Raw genomic sequence first — 17,322 nt, 5'->3', positions numbered from 1 at the left:
GTATCTGTAACAACCCCGCATCTGTATCCCCTGTGGCCCATAATGAGGACGGTACATCCTTAAATTCAACAGGAAGCGGAGCATCTTTTGCCAAACACTGTTTTGTATTAACCCCATTAAGTCCAAAAGTCAGATAAACACCATCCGGGGAACAATAGATGGTGGCATGTAATTTTTTCAACAAATCCAACCCTAATAAATTTTCCCCACAATGTGCAGTCAAGAGAAATGGGGAGGCACGAACTTGAAAGCCATGGCGCCGAGTTGATGCGACGCGTGTCTGCGGAGACCACAAAGAATGCCAATTGAAATTGATTGAAAACACCACAGTAGACAGATCACAGTAAACAAACGCGGTTTGCCGACACCCGCATTGTGAGGCGTCTAGCATCTATTTACCGTAATTGGACACATGAGCACCCCCTCCATTTTAAGATAGTCTTGCAAGGAAAAGTGCATAAACAGCATAATTTACACATCAGTAGTGCGATTAAGCTATTTGCCCAGCAAGACGCAGATTTCGTTTATCCAGATAGAGACTGTGGTGACAGATAAAACCTGCACACGCCTTGGATACTTTTACCTCTTCATCCCTATATTGAGTACACAAACGTTGGATTCATCAAAGCGTGTTCAAAGAGTATATCGGTCTTTTGTATACACAAGGAGGAGATTCACTATTCCCACATGAGAAAGCAAGGTTTCAAATTATAAGATGTACATGGCATCCTGATGAAGGCTTCGACCTAAACACGCGTAGGAATGAATGTATAGAAAAGCCATGCCCCAAATCACCATTTTGCTCTAATTCTGAGTAGTAATTTGTACACAGCAATGGATTCAGTGAAATGTTTGATGAATTTCAAGAAAGAAAACAGAGTTTAAGCTATACTTGTAACAACTAGTTCTGAGAACTTTTTTTACAATAATTGACTGGAGTTTTTGCTATTTTTATACTTCATATGAAATTTAACATGATCAATTTATAAAATTTCACAAAAAATAATAAAAAAAATATATTTTTATAAATGAATAGTACATGCATGTCTGAATTCTGTATATGCTTTTCAGGTCCGACAAGATATTTCCGTGTTCCTAAATTGTTTTTGATTTCAACTTTAAGAGAAATGGGGAGTCAACGGTAAAGAGACCAACAGTAAAAGCAAGAGGCCGGGATATGGGGCATACAACCTGTACACCTGAGAAGCCTACAGAGACATTATTACGCAAAACAGGGCTGTCCCGGGCCCAGCGAATGAGAAACAGAGCTATTTGTTGCATCTGAATCCACTTAAAATGTCTGTGCCAAATCATGCAAATCTGCCATGACATATGGACCATGCTGATCTACTGGAATTTGTACTGGTCCCTCTCCCTGTCCCTTGCTGTCCTAGCTTGAGGACATCCCAGTAACTTCATCCACATCATAATTGTCATGATAATACTGCTTTCCCTTGGGGTCATCAAAATAATTTTGATCTGAATGACCCCCTGAAGATGTACTAACTTGATCTTCATCCCGACCAACCTGTCCACGGCCCCTTCTTCCTGGACCCGCCCTCTGAATACTGCAAGTTTCTGTAACAGATCCGGACACTCGCTTCGCCAATGTCCCTCTTTTTCACAATATGCGCAATGATTCAGCCCCAAGGGCTCACCACCTCTACCGGCACCCTCTGACCTTTGAGCTGAACAAGAGCCTCGACCCCTTCCAGACTCCCCTGCAACCAGCTGCAACAACACCTTTGTCTTCAAATCCTTACTCTTTTTCTCCACTTTATCATTTTCCTCATTTTCTCCATACTCATAATATTGAGCCATAATCAATATCACTGAAGGGGAGGAAGTAGTCCAAGTTCTCTCAGAAGCTTGCAACCGAGCCGCAATTTCAGGAATCAAATTTGTAACAAACCTGTTGACAAATAACCGAACACCACCTTCAACTGACAAATCCTGCTCACTAAAATCTTAAAACACCCCTTCAAAACTAGTAAAAAATCTGACACACTTTCCTCTTTCTTCTGACGACATGCTGTTAACTTGTCCCAATCCACCCTCCCAGGTGGGATAAGAGAATGCATGTAGGTAATAATGCGGCTCGGCAAGGCCAAAATTTCAGCTTTAGGCTTCTCACCAGCCTTTCTCTCCTTATCCCATGCCCTAATCTCATTCCAAGTGCCACCCCGCTCCGCCGCATTATCGTGTGTATGCACCTTCCGCCAAATGTCCACTGGCACCAAAAGCCCAAAAAACATCTCAATACCTGGTAAAGTCATACTGACAAGTAGGCAGCCTCTGTTAATTCTTCGTAGTATGCAGTAGGATTTTTTCTAGGATCCGGTAGCTGACTTTTAAGAGCAAGCACTCCATTTCTCTTCCATGGGGTATAGACCCATTGTTCTCGAAAATGAGCCTCCACCCATTTCTGAACTACATCTCCATTCTGATTACTCTGTTCTGGGGGGAAACATCCTTTTGTACACAGTCATTACACCGCGTACCATTACTGCGCATGCATTACAGCGCATGCCCTGTAATAACGCGTAGCTTTTAGTATGCATGTTATTACTTCGCATGCGCAGTTACAACACATGCATAGTAATATGTGAGTCAAGGAGGCAGCGATGACGGCTCCGAGGAGGCAGCATTGACGGCTCTGGGCACACATGAGGAGATACAGGTAAGAGGGAATGTTTAATTTTGTAGGGTTTGTGTTTGAGGAGTAGTGTTTTTAGTTTAAGGGTACTGTTGTGGGTCGTGTAGGGGAGTGTTTGTGGGTAGGTACAGGATTGGGGGATGGGGTAGGGTCATGCAGGGGTTAGTGTTTTAGGGATTAGTGTAGTGTTGTGGTGTTTGTGTAGTGTAGGGTAGTGTCGGGGGGTCGTGCAGGGTAATGTTTAAGTGTAGGGAGCAGATTGGGGGTAGGGGCAGGGTCGTGCTTGGGATTTTGGTTTAGGGTGCCTAAGTAGTGTTTGTGTAGTGTAGGGTAGTGATTTAGAGTTTAGGGTAGTGTCAGGGGGTTGTGTAGGGAAGTGTTTGCGTGTAGAGGCAGGACTGGGAGTTGGAGGAGGGTCGTGCTTAGGGTAGTGTTTTAGGGTTTAGAGTAATCTTGTAGTGTTTGTGTAGTGTGGGGTGTTTTTTTAGGATTTAGGGTAGTGTCGGGGGATTATGCAGGGTAGTGTTTCAGTGTAGGGGATGGACTGGGGGCAGGGGCATGGCCTTGCTGGGAGTAGTGTTTTAGGGTTTAGGGTAGTGTAGTAGTGTATGTGTAGTGTAGGGTAGTGTTTTAGGGTTTAGGGACAGGACTGGAGCTAGGGGCAGTGTCGTGCAGGGGTAGTGCTTTAGTGTTCAGGGTAGTGTAGTGGTGTTTTAGTAGTGTAGGGTCCTGTATTTTTGAGGGTTTTGGTAGTGTTTTTAACTTTGGGATGTGTAGTGTATTTGTATGTAGTTTGGGGTTTTATTATTACTAGTCAAGTTTTTAGTATGCAAACTAAAAACTTGCGTAGTAACGTTTTTTGCTAAGAAAAAAGTGTGCAGTAATGGAATGCAAACTAATTGCATGCAAAATAACGACTCATATTCTGTTCTGGGACCTCAGGATAAAAAACAGGGTGCACCTCTCTCATTGGATATTGAGACACTGTAGTTGGAGTACAATTATGCAATCTTTCTCGATAACTGAGCATCCCAACATTCCCAAAAACTTGTGCAGGGGCCATACCAACTGAATATACATGATCTCAAAATGTCATAAATAACCTGAGGAGCTGTACCTCCAATGCACTGTTTTCACAAATTAATCAAGGTAGCCGACATATGCCGAAGGGCATGCTGCTGTACAAACAGATCAAAATCTTTCATCACACTCACCATTATAAATCGGATTCCAAACCCATTGTGCTGCCTGATCTTTTCTTCTTCACCCACATCGGCTCGGATCAATGCCCTTCCCATTCGTTCCCGTGCCACCGCCCAATCCCTCGATCTGACCCTCGCACCGTTGTTCCAAAACTTCCCAGACCCACAGATGCAGTACCCAGGAAAGACAAAAGAGGTGCAGATGCAGGCGACAATGTCAGCAATGGCTGTGTAGTTGGTGTGAGAGTAGAAGGAGGAGCATGAGGGGAAGCAGCAGACACTGCAAGGGTGCCTGCAGTCACCACACTCGCATGTTGTGATACTGGAGGGGAAACAGAAGGGGCTGGAGCTGAAGCTGTCAAGTGTGCAGAAAAAATAGAAAGAGATGGTGGGGCAACGGAGGGCTGAAGCAACGGAACAACAGGATATATTGTCTGTGGTGCATAGGGAGTTGGGGGACGAGTGTCCAATAGGTTCTTAACAAAAGGATCCTCATCCTCTCGAACAACATAGGACTTATTACATTGCAATCATAACTTCCTATGTGCTCACTCAGTACCCTTTTCAGTTTGCTTCTTATCATAAGTTACCACTTTCTGAGCCACTGTTTTCATCGCCTTCTTCCTAGACTCCTTTTCAGCACGTATACGCCTCTGTTTAGCTTCTTTCTGCCAAACCTGCAAAGTATTAAACATCGACTGCCTACTTCTCCTGGCAAATAATTTGTCCTGTAAATAATTAAATTTTTGGTCATCAAAGGTACCTTCCAGTGGCCACTGAAGCTCAATATTGTCCCTCGTTTACTTGTGCCACAATGTGCAAAACATAACAGGACCAGTACTGTGCTTCACATACATCTCAAACCTTGGAGTGCCTTCAGGAGGCGGAGGCTGCCTTCCCTCCAGCCGATGCTCAGCAGAACAACAGCAGGACCCCAAGCACAACACTTTAATCCAACAAGGCGTTCTAGCATCAGACGCATTCACTCTCCACCTAAATCAACACACGTACAAACACAACAAGAACATCCAAACAAAAAAGAAGGCTCTCCAAGTCAGTCCTCATTCTGCACCAAGACAAGATAGGCTCTAGACCCAGGCCTTTTCAATAATAAACCAAATTCAGCAAGTGGCCTGGCAGAACATTCAGAACGCTCCGTATCACAAGGGTCCAAGGACCCACCAAGTTAATCAAGACGGCGCCACACTTACCAAAACTCACCCGGTGCACATGGGTCCAACAAGATTATTCTCCACTGCCGACTCTTCAGACCAAATGGCCAGATCCAAGGATTTCGCCTTTTCAGGACCCCAGCCGAGATGACCTCTAGACGAGGAGCCATTCAGATGGCTCCTCATCTAGTGGTCAGACAGGCAGGGCAGCTGCGAGAATCAAGCTCAATCATATGGGGATCCCCGATCTGCCAATCCGATCAGACACCACCCGCCCCCCCACGACCCGTTTTTAGGCTGGATTGGTCACCTGGTGGGGTCCCTGTTTGGGCGCCAACTGAAGGAAGTCACCCACTAAGGTCTATCGGGTCATTCTCAACCTCCCTTTGTCTTCCAAACAATGAAGAGTCGATGACATAGTAGAGAATACAAGCAAACTAGTTTATTATTAGAGCACACTGCAGTGGAGTCCAGTGTGGCCTGCCTCCTATGATGGCTGACAAGGGACTGACTCTAACAGGCATAAAGTTACATTATATAGGTTGTGGAGCCCACAAAGACCCGTCTATTATGGAAAAGTACTGGTAGCTGTCATAAAACAATAGGGGCACAGAACATAAGTTTTGATTCCACAGCCTGGTAGAAGCTATCTACTATCGAAGGTCGTCTTGCCTATCCTCCCTTCTAGAAAGGTGGGAGAAGGCCTATATGTAACAGGAAAGGCATGTGTTAATGAGCAAGTTTCAGCATTGAAGAAATTAAACTTACCATGGACCATTTCTCATAAACGAGCAAATAACAGTTTCAAACAAAACCGAAAATGGCGTTTTGGAGAGCTAAAATGGTGGCACAGATGTCAACCTAACTAATGCAACTTGTGTATTTACTGGTTGCGTCTACACACAGTATACAGATATAATGTATTAGCCATTCACATTCTAACATAAAATTGAGTAAAACACGAATAAAGTGACCATATTTTGTTTAAATTCTATCACCTTCTCACTTGGGGTGACAATAGGAAGACAACAAGATGGTGGATGAAATGGTGTACATTGTCAAACATTCCCCCCAGCATAGAGATCTTGGCCTAAATCCATTATTTTTTGCTCACCATGCCATATCAATTTGGACCCAGCCATATGCAAATTAGTCAGCACCCTTCAGAACCGGTTTTAGGTTTTCACCACTCATCAATCAGACTAGCTTGGACCCAATGCACAGTCAGCATGAGAATCACGTCTAGGTATAACTTTCCCACTTCGGGTGACTATAGCAACACAAAAAGATGATTGTCGGAATGCTAAACATTCTTAAACATTCAACCCCAGGGCAAGGATCTTGGCCTAAATCCATCGCTTTTTTTGCTCACCATGCCATTCCAGTTTGGACCCAGCCATCTGCAAATCAGTCTTGACCCTGCTCCCCATTGGAACAGTACTAGACCTCCCTGGACCAGAAACATACATCCTGTGACCGGTTTCGAGGTATCACCCCTCCTCAGTCAAGCTAGCTTGAATCCAATGGCATAGTGAGCACAGGACCGACATCTGGGCATATCCTTCCCACTTGGGGTGACTATACTAACACAAAAAGATGATGAGTGGAATGCTGAACATTGTAAATCATTCAATCCGAGTACAGAGATCTGGGCCTCAATCCATAGTTTTTTGATCCCCATGCCATTCCAGCTTGGTCCCAGCTGGATGGAAATTCGTCTTGACCCTGCTCCCCATAGGAACAGTCCAGCTTGAACTGTTAGTCCATGTACTCACTGGACCAGAAATAAACATCTTGAGGACTGTTTTGGGGTAGCACCCCTCATCAGTTAGGCTAGCTTAAAACAAATGGCATAATGAGCATGGGAATCACGTCTGGGCGTACTGTTCCCACTTGGGATTACTAAAGTGGCACAAAAAGATGATGGATTGAATGTTAAACATTGTCAACCAATCACTCCCAGTACAGAGATCTGGGCATCAATTCATAGTTTTTTTGATCCCCATGCCATTCCAGTTTGGACTCAGCTGTATGCAAATCAGTCTCAATACTGCTCCCCATAGGACAGTCCAGTTCAAACTGTTAGGCTAGGTCCTCCCTGGATCAGAGACAATAATCCTGGATCCAGTTTTGGGACATCACCCATCATCAGCCAGGCTATCTTAAATCCAAAGGCATAGTGAGCACGGTACCCCCATCTGGGTATGCCCTTCTCACTTAGGGTGACTTTGGCAACACAAAAAGATGATGGAATGTTAAACATTGTAAAACATGCTTTCCCAGTACATAGGCCTGAACTCATTAGGTTTTTTGCTCAACATGCCATTCCAGTTTGGACCCAGCCATATGCAAATCAGTTTTGAGCCTGCTCCCAATTGTAACAGTCCAGCCCAAACTGCTAGGCCAGGTCCTACTTGGACCCAAAACAAGCAACTTGGGGCTGGTTTCCAGGTATCACCCCTCATCTGCCAGCTATGCCAAGGGTATTCCCAGGTTTTGCTCCGTTTCTGACTGTGCCACTGGATTCAAGCTAGCTTGACTGATGTAGAGTAATACCCCCAAACTGGTCTGAGGATGTTTGTTTCCAGTCCATGGAGGGACTGGCCTTCCAGTTCTGGCTAGACTGTTCCCGTGGGAGCAGGGTCAAGACTGATTTGTATGGATCGGATACAAGCTGGGGTGGCATAGTGAGCAAAAGAACAATGGATTTAATACAGGTCTCTTGACTGGGGCGAGTGTATGAAAAGTTCCAGCACTCCGTCCATCATCTGGTTGTGTTTGCTATGTTCACCCTATGTTGCCAAGGGTATGCCCAGCCAATGTACTCTTGCTCGCTGAGTCACTAGATTCATACTAGCCTTGCTGATGAGAGGTGATACCCCCCAAATGGTCCCAGGATGCTTGGTTGCAGTCTAGGGAGGGCCAGATCATGCCTGGCAGTTCGGGATAGACTGTTCCGCTGGGGAGCAGGGTCAAGATTGATTTGCATATGGCTGGGTCCAAACTGGGGTGGCATGGTAAACAAAAGAACAATGGATTTAATCTGCCTCTCTTTACTGGGGGTGATTGTTTGAAAGGTTTCAGCACTCCGTCCATCATCTTGTTGTGTTTGATATGGTAATGCTTTACCTTGTCCCACACTGTCAGTGGAACAGGCATACAAGCTTCATTTTAATTGCTTAACATTTTATACTTACACATGTGTTGTAGATTGTAATTGCATGGTTTTCTTAGTTTTCAGATGAAGCTGTTGAGATGTGGCTCTGGTGTCTTGTTTTCTGATGGAGAAACAGTTTGCTTTAGTAGCAATTTAAACATTTAGGTTTGGACCATTTTTAGGGGTTGTAGGTTTTTATGTTTTTATATGTATGGGATACTTGATGTTTATCTGTTTCTTAATTTTACTTATTTTTAACTTGCCTTTGTCCAGGTGTTTGAGTGTGGAGTTTAAATAGTTACTGTGTAGTGGTTTGATTTTGCTACCGTTGGAGATTAGTATCTAAATATTGATAGAGAAAAAAAAACGGTGACTTTGTTCAACTATTTATACATAGACAATTTTAAATTATGAGCAGACCTGTGGAATTTTGTTGGCAGCTGGATGGCACAGATGCAGGCTATGCATGCCAGCTTAAATAACCACTCTGGGCCCGATTCTTGCTTTGGAGGTGTGGGAGTGGGCTGCCACACCACATCCTGCTCTCACACCACCAAAGTTGACCGCCGCCCCCACGCCAGATTATGAGTTTCCTCATGGCCTCACGGGCGGTGCTTTGGCAGTCAGCGACTATGCGGGTCAAAGGATCACATGTGAGCCTTGGAACTGCAGTGCGGAGGGAGCACCAAAGCAAGTTCCTGCACAAGATGTGCTCCCCTGCATGCAACCCCATGCACTGGAGCGCACCGCCAAAAAAAGTGTGGAGATCAGAAAAGTTGTAATATGCCTCGCTGTACCACAGCGGCATCACAAGCATATTGCTTCCCCAGACTGCCACACCACCGCCAAGGAATTGTGTATCCCCAGCAGTTGCAGTGGTCCCATGGTGGCCCAACCACCAAAGTTGTAATACAGCAGTTGGACTGACATTGAGGTGGTAGTCGCTGGCCACCCCGAGTTTAGCGGTCTATGGACAGCCAAATTCAAAATCAGGTCCTCAGTCATAACTATGCAGGGTAGACCAAAGAGATGTGCCACAATTTGCTGGAGGCCAGAGCATGCTAACATACTGCAGATCCCAAATAGCCACATACTCTAAGCAGTGATGTAGACAAAAGGATGATAATTCACAGTTAGTCTTGGCAACTCTCTTCCATTGACAATTCGTAATGTCAGTCATATAAAAGAGGACAGTAAAATAATTGATCCGGACTGCTCTCTTGCCCCCCTCACTATTCATCAACACCAATTACCTCTCAGGGAGCCCTATGACTACAGAGTGGGTGACCTTATGCCAAGGCTGGGGTAGCAAATCAGACCGAGAACATAAAGACAAACTACCAAAACAATAAAGGAACCTACAGAGCTAATTAGGCCTGTCAGCTAAACACCTATTATAAAAATGAAAGTCTGTGTCTGCTACACTTCCTCATCCAACAAACCGCTAAGCGCTGCTTCCTAGAACACCTCGGTGTTCATCACAGACAATGACATGGAAACACTTCCCACAAAGGCTCAAAGCAAAGGCAGCACACTTCCAACCAGACATCCACACCGTGTAATGTACTACTGCATGGATGGGCACTTCAGTGTGCCACATATAGGGAGTTTCCACTATACAAATACTGTAATACAATAAATAAATATGTACAAAACAAGCACATTGGCTAAACATCGGTATTATACTGTGCATATAAATATTTGGAATACCATATAGGGAACCTTAAAACTGCTCATATATGCTCAAAACGTGTTTTGCTAAATGAATTTTATGGGCTTTGATGAGCTGGGCTGCCTGCTTGCCGACCTTCGTAGGAGAGGTTATCCACGAGTGTGGCTCTTCCCACAGGAGCAATTCTGGTGCTTTGATGTTTAGCGGCCTGCTCGGCCGCGGGAATTGCCCGCTGTAGATTGACAGACCTCAAGTCACGACTGCATGGTTTATGTGACTCGTGGTTTATCCCTTGAAGGTGCGTGGAAAAGTGACAGACTTCTGACAGACATCATTGCCAACCACTGGGGTTTAATTTGTATCAAATCATTGGGCCAACTCTGATGCCCACTGGGGCTGTAATAATAAGTCGCACTGCATATACCAGAATGCCCAGAGCCCGGTGGGCGGGGCTTTGATTTTGAATAAAAGCGTGACTACTAATTACTCAGTGTTGCCTCATGCTGCCAGTTAAGAAGGGCGTTCAAGTCCGAAATGCGTTTGGTGAAATTAATTTTATGGACCTTGATGAGCTGTGCTACCTACTTGCTGACCTTCGTAGGGGAGGTTATATATGTATGTATGTATGTATGTTGTGTGTGTATATATATATATATATATATACACACATATATATATATATATATATATATATATATATATATATATATATATATATATATATATATATATATATATATATATATATATATATATATATATATATATATATATATATATATATATATATATACATATATATATATATAACCTACTGGCCATCACCAGTAGGTAGTTATAGTTAGGAGCTGATTTATATTAAAACGCTGTTTTTGATTTGCCAATAACTTTGGCGTTCTTTGACAAATCTTTGCAAAATGTACAAAACTATTGGTACAGTCACTTCAGCTTCTGTCTTGAAATTTTCGGGGTGATCCGTCAAGCGGGGGCCAAGAAAATGGTGGGGCCCAAAAAGTTTTTTCTCCATGTTCATTTTCTTAGGAAACTTTAGAGACGGCTAAGCCCAAACTGCTGACCGGAATTACACCAAATTTGGCAAAAAGGTAGCTCCCTTTCCAGAAAACACAATTTTTGTTAAATAGTGTTAATCCATCCTGTAGTTCCTGAGAAATGTAAAGATTTCTCAAATATACAGCTGTGGCCGCAGTGGATCTGCAAATGCTCCTGATCTCATGCCTTAGATATGATTCGCTGCCAACACTTCAAACCAGAAGTGTTGGTAGGCATCTTGTGACTCTGTTGAACCGAGTCAGAAGCAAAAACATTTTTTAAAGGAAAGGGAGTAGGGTAGAAACACCGTGACTCCTGGGCCTGTTCAGGGCCCAAAAAAGAATTTTTGTAAAACAAATTTGGCGGGAGTCGCATTGAATTCACCATAATTTTTTTTTTTTAAACGAAGAGTGGACTCCTGCGCTTTGTTTTATTTAGGCCCCCAGTTGGGCCATGTCCTGGGGGCAATAAAAAAATGTGGGGGCCCATGTAGACCCAGGGACTGCCACCTCCCCGGGCCTGATTGTTTGAAATGCAGGGGGCCCACATGGCTCCCAGCAGCCCCGTGGACAGCCACCTCCCTGTGACTATTTTTTAGGTCTCGGCCTGACGAAAGCAGAGCATGCGCTGCTTTCGTCATACGAGGCTTCTTGGAATTGATGCGATTCCAGAAGCCGGGTGCCAGCTCCGCTTTCAGTTTTCATTAGTGCATGTCATTTGGAGTCACAAATTATGCCAAAGGCAGTGCAATGATTGCACCAAAGGCATGTCAATCGCTGCTTGTTGCCACCCTGTCTCCTTTTAGCCACACCAAGCGGGATTGGATCTTTTACCGGTGGCGTGACATAGTAGGTTTATTATTAGCTTGCTGCACTTTTTTTTGTATGCTTGTTTATTCTCTGATATGTCAGTGGAGTACAGTGAAGCAGCTCAGTGTCACCTAATTTAACACACACCATGTTAGTTTTAGTTAGATTACTACATCTGCCCTATATGTCATTGTGTCATTCGCCGAGTCCCGGGGATGTGAATTTTGATGACGCATGACACATTTTTCTGCCTTTTTAGATTTTTTTCTGTTTCGTTTCTCTGGAGTGTCTTGCTGCCATGAGAGATGCCCCGAGCTAGCCAGAGGCAGTTTGCTCAGTAATTCTCTTAATGCACGTCTTTCTAAAAGGATGGTGGCGCATGTGGCTTTTATAAGGTAGCTCCTGAACAACTGAAGCCCCCGGCGCCCGCTCTGTTATACTGTGCTTGCCTGGTTGGTGTAAGGGAAGTTCAGCAGTTTTCAGGAGTTCGAAGTTTGACAATTGATCATCAGCCAAGAAGTTGGGTTTTATTTAGTAAAGGATGCTTATAGCAGCTTTGACTCTTATCGCATATAAAAAACACACCCGTAAAAATGGAGCCCTGCACCGAGCGCAAAATCGTACCTCACAAAGTGTCTTAAATTGTGCTAAGTTTAAAAACAGCGCCAAGCGCAGAAGTACGGCACTACCTTAGTCCCTCAGACTAAAAGTACGTGGGGGACCTGGAGGAATTCTCTAACATATGCTAATGCACTATAATCATGCACACAAAGACTCGCACATAGAAATGAACAATGTCCGGCATGCTCACGCATGTGCAAACTCTCACATACACACATAATTTGTTATTCATTTGAGAGAGGTCAACAATTTTTCGCCAACCCACTGCTTCAACTCTTTGACTGCTATGCATCTCTGTAAAACACGTTTAGATCTGCCTCTGTCACATGATTTAGTTTCTGCTGCACCAACCTCGGACTACAATAACCCAAATAACGGCTCTTATTTACTTAATGTACGTTTTGTTCCAGTGTCTGTGGTGTAGAACAGCTCTGCCAAATTCAGCATAACTGAGAACAGATTTAATTAAAGATGTTTAATATCCGCAACTTTAAATAATTAAGAAAAATAAATCTTAAATTCACTCTCTTTCCCATGTAAGAGTAACCGTTCTCTTACTCTGTCCTCAATGACAGCTGGTGTTAAATCCCTCGCATCGCTTGACATCATGTGATGTACGGTAAAGTGATGTTACCTGACAACACTGCCTGCAAAGACTAGTGGGACAAATGAAGGTTGGAGGGGGAAGCTTTGTGACTCTAATGGTCGCAGTTGTAAAAAATCTGAAAGTGCTAGAAAACAGTGGGAAGTTGAACTACTTTGTAAAAAATGGAGTAAATGAAAACAAGCATTAAAAATGCAATAGGTCTCGTCTTTCATTAAGTTAAAGCCATTTGCGTTGCTATACAATACCATTAGCAAAGCAAATGGCTTTAACTTAATCAAAGGCGAGACCTATTGCATTTTCAATGCTTGTTGTTATAATGCATGAGGGCTCCAGCCCCCTCATGCACCCCTGGGGCCTGCCACCTCCCCAGGGCTCATTGTTTGAAATGTGGGTGGGGCATGTGGCCCCCGCAGTCCCAGGGACCGCCACCTCCCTGGGGCTATATTTAAATAAGATGCGTGTGGGGCTCTGGGGACTGCCACCTTCTAAGGGCTACTATACTTAATTGCGGTTGGCCATGTGCCCCGCCCTGCTACCCCGGGAACCACCACCTCCCTGGGTCTATTTTTCAGCTGGGAGGGGGGCTGCACTGCCCCCCTCCTGGAGCCGTAAATGGCCCTGGGGACTGCCATCCCCCAGGGCTGGCTCCGATGCACCCACCGTGCCATAGCAAACCATGCTCGGCTTCATGGAAGCAAGACCATTAAAACACTCTTGCTTCCATGAAATGAAGCAGAATTGCTTTTGGGAAGAGAGAGCTCCATGTTAGCAGCTCCCTCTGTCCAAAAGCAATACCGGCTTGTGCAGGAGGCAGGGAGCCGGCAGGGACAACCGGGTGCCTTGAGGCTCCCCTTGCGGTCCCCCAAAAAGAGGCCAAGCCCTGGGGGATGGGGTCCCAGGGATGGTGGCTGTGCTGGCTCCCCTCCCCATTTTAAATAAAAAAGGTGAAGGACTGGCCGAGGGGATGGGGTCTCTGGGGCCGAAATCAGCAGAGGGAAGGGGGACCATGCAGCCCCTTCCCTAAAAGAAAATATGTTTTTTTAAACTCCGGCAATTCGCCAGAGGCCACACCCTCTTTACCACAACTCTGCAAATGCATCTCCTGGCTCAGTGGTAGTTGGAGAACCAAATCCTCTTGAATGTGGAGGGTCTTTGGAGACCAAAAGCCCTCTGGTTACCTCCAGTAAGGCCCAGGCAGCGGGATTGCTGAGAGGACTTGAAGGCCATGCCCCCTTTCTCTACCACTCTGCAAACGCGCCTCCTGGTGTGCTTCTGGTTGGGGAATTAATTCCACTTTACTCCTGAGGGCCTCGGGACTAAAGTGGACTATTTTCCCCAACCCTTGGTGTGCTAGGAGACGTGTTTGCAGTGTGGTGGAGAAAGGGGGGTGGCCTGTGACCACCTCTTAGCAATCTAGCTGTGAGGGCCTTACTGGCGGTAACAAGAGGTATGGTTGGCCCCAAGGACCCTCAAGAGCCAAGGAGACTTCATCCCCCCAATAGCACCCGGAGGCACCTTTGCAGAGTGGAGGAAAAAGAGGGCGTGACCCCCAAAAACCTCTCAGTAAACCCACTTTGGGGGCCTGCTAAAGGGAACAGAAGGGGTAGTTGGCTCCTAAGGACCCTCAATAGCCAATGAGACGTCATCTCCCTACTAGTAGTGAGTCAGGAGATGCGTTTGCAGAGTGGTGGAGAAAGGGGGCAAGGCCTTCTATCAGGGCTCAGCAATCCTGCTGTATGCAATTTACTGGAGGTAATAGGAGGAGTACTTGGTCGCCAAGTACATCCTTGGGGGCCAACTACCCCTCCTGGTACCTCAGTAAGCCCCACAAAGCAAGGTTGCTGGGAAGTTGTCAGAGGCCATGCCCTCTTTCTCCACCACTCTGCAAACATGCCTCCTCGCTCACTACTAGTTAGGTCACCTTGCCTCCCGAGGGACCTTGGGTATGTCCTGCAAGTCCTACACAGTGGAATTCCTGAGAGTTGGTCTGATGCCCACTCCCCTTCTCCACCACTCTGCAAACATGACTGCTAGTTAAAAAAAACTTAGAAATTCACAAAAAAAAACAACGTTTACAGGGACGTTATAGCTAGGAATAAGCATTTAAAAAACCTTAGAAATTCATTGAAAAAACAAAGGTTACAGGGATGTTATAGTCCGGGCCAGATTTTACTCATACAAAACCAGAGAAATTCAGCTGTAATAGGTACCTGAATTAACTATAACTTGGGCCCCCACGAAGCACTGCTTATGACCTCACATATTACATCACTCATGACATGGTCAGTGACATCACTTAGGAAATCTCAAATGACATCACTGATGGCATTATCCAGTGACTGTTTTTAAAAAGTTTATGAGTGTTCAATGTATATACTAAGGTGTATTGGTGAATCATTTGGTGTATGAGTGTCTGTATGGATGACTCAGTGGGTGCACGACTGACTGTATAAGTGAATGATTAGGTGTCTCAGTGAATGTATAAGTGAGTGATAGGTTGTGTAAATGAGTGTCTTTGTCTGTCAATTGATGTTCAAGTGTGTGCATGGGTTGGTGGCAGTATGGGTGATTGATTGCTTGTCTAAGTACCTATATGGGTTTATAAGTGTCTGTGTGGGTGGGTGTGACTGCTGTATGGATGAGTATGTGGGTGAGTTAGTAATTGTATGGGTTATTGAATGTGTATGTGAGGGCTGTATGGGAGAGTATGTGTATGGCTATATTGGTGAGTGAGTGGATGTGTCAGTAGTATATGGGTGAGTAGCTGGGTATGTGAAATGTAGTTTAGGTGAGAGATGGGGTATCTGAGTGACTTTATGGTTGAGTGACCGAATGTAGGAGTGGCTGTATGGGTGAGTGTGTGCTTGTGTCAGTGACTATATAGGGTAGTGAGTATGTGTTAGCATCTGTATGAATAACTGAATGTGTGTGTGTATGTAACTGTATGGGTAAGTGGCTATGTGATCGACTGTAGGGTGAGTGAGAAGGTGTGTGAGTAACTCTATGGGTGTCTGACACAGTGTGTTAGTGCATGTAAGGGTGTATCAATGGATACACTAGTGGGTGTATTAGTGAGTAAGTGGGTGCTTGAGTGGCTGTATGGGTGAGTGAGTGGATGTGTTGATCTATAAATCAGTGAGTAGCTGTGTAAGTACTGGTATGGGTGTGTGAACTGGTTTGAGAATCGTAGTGTGAAAGTTGGAGTGGGCGTATAAAAAGTTAAATGGGGGTATGAGTGGGTGCGTCAGAAATTCTGTAGATGATGTAATCAGTTATCTCATCAGTGCTGTCATTTGTAATGTCATCAGTGATGTCACTGACCATGTCATGAGTGATGTAATAAGTGAGGTCATAAGCAGTGCATTCCAGGGGAGTGAGTCATAGTTACCTGAGGTAACTATAACGGTTGAATTTCTCTGGTTTTGTTGGAGTAAAATCTGTTCCTAACTATAAAGTCCCTGTAACCTGTTTTTTTGTGAATATATATATATATATATATATATATATATATATATATATATATATATATATATATATATATATATATATATATATATATATATATATATATACATATATTCACTGAAAAAACCATAGGTTATAGACCATATATAGTTAGGAATTAGCATTTACAAAACCTTGAAAATTCACTGAAAAAACCATAGGTTATAGACCATATATAGTTAGGGATTAGCATTTTCAAAACCTTATTTTACTCGCGCAAAACCATTGAAATTCCATATATAGTTAGTTGCACTAACTATATATCGCGCACCCGCAATCCACTGCTGATGATGTCACATATTACATCATTCATGACATGGTCAGTGACATCACTGATGACATCACTGATGACATCTCAAATGACATCACTGATGACATCACTGATGACAACATCCAGTGACTGTATGTTTCTGTAAAGTTAAAATATGTCTTACATATTGAAGAATGAGTGGATGTATAAGTGTCTGGATGAAGGATTTAGTAGGTGCATGACTGACTGTATGAGTGAGTGATTGAATGTGTCTCACTGAGTGCATGAGTTAGTGACTAAACTGTCTTAATTTGTGCATCATTATGTCTGTTGTTCTGTAAACTGTTGCATGTGTTGATAAGTAGCTATATGAGTAACTATATGGGTTATTCATTGGTTGCCCAAGTATTTGTATGGGAGACTGAGTGTGTGTGTGGGTGGCTGGGAGGTGTATGACTCTGTGCATAGATGTGTGAGCAGTTGATTCACTAGATGTATGGTTTCAAAAGTGCATGTGGAAACAGCTGTATGGGCGGTTGACTGTGTGCATGAGTGTATTGGTGAGTGAATGGATATCTCAGTGCTACATGTCAAAGTAAGTACATATGTAAAACACAGTACA

This window comes from Lissotriton vulgaris, chromosome 6 (assembly GCF_964263255.1).
Source record: "Lissotriton vulgaris chromosome 6, aLisVul1.2, whole genome shotgun sequence".
Taxonomy (NCBI): Eukaryota; Metazoa; Chordata; class Amphibia; order Caudata; family Salamandridae; genus Lissotriton; species Lissotriton vulgaris.
The sequence above is the reverse complement of the archived record's forward strand: the minus strand, read 5'-3'. Positions refer to the sequence as shown.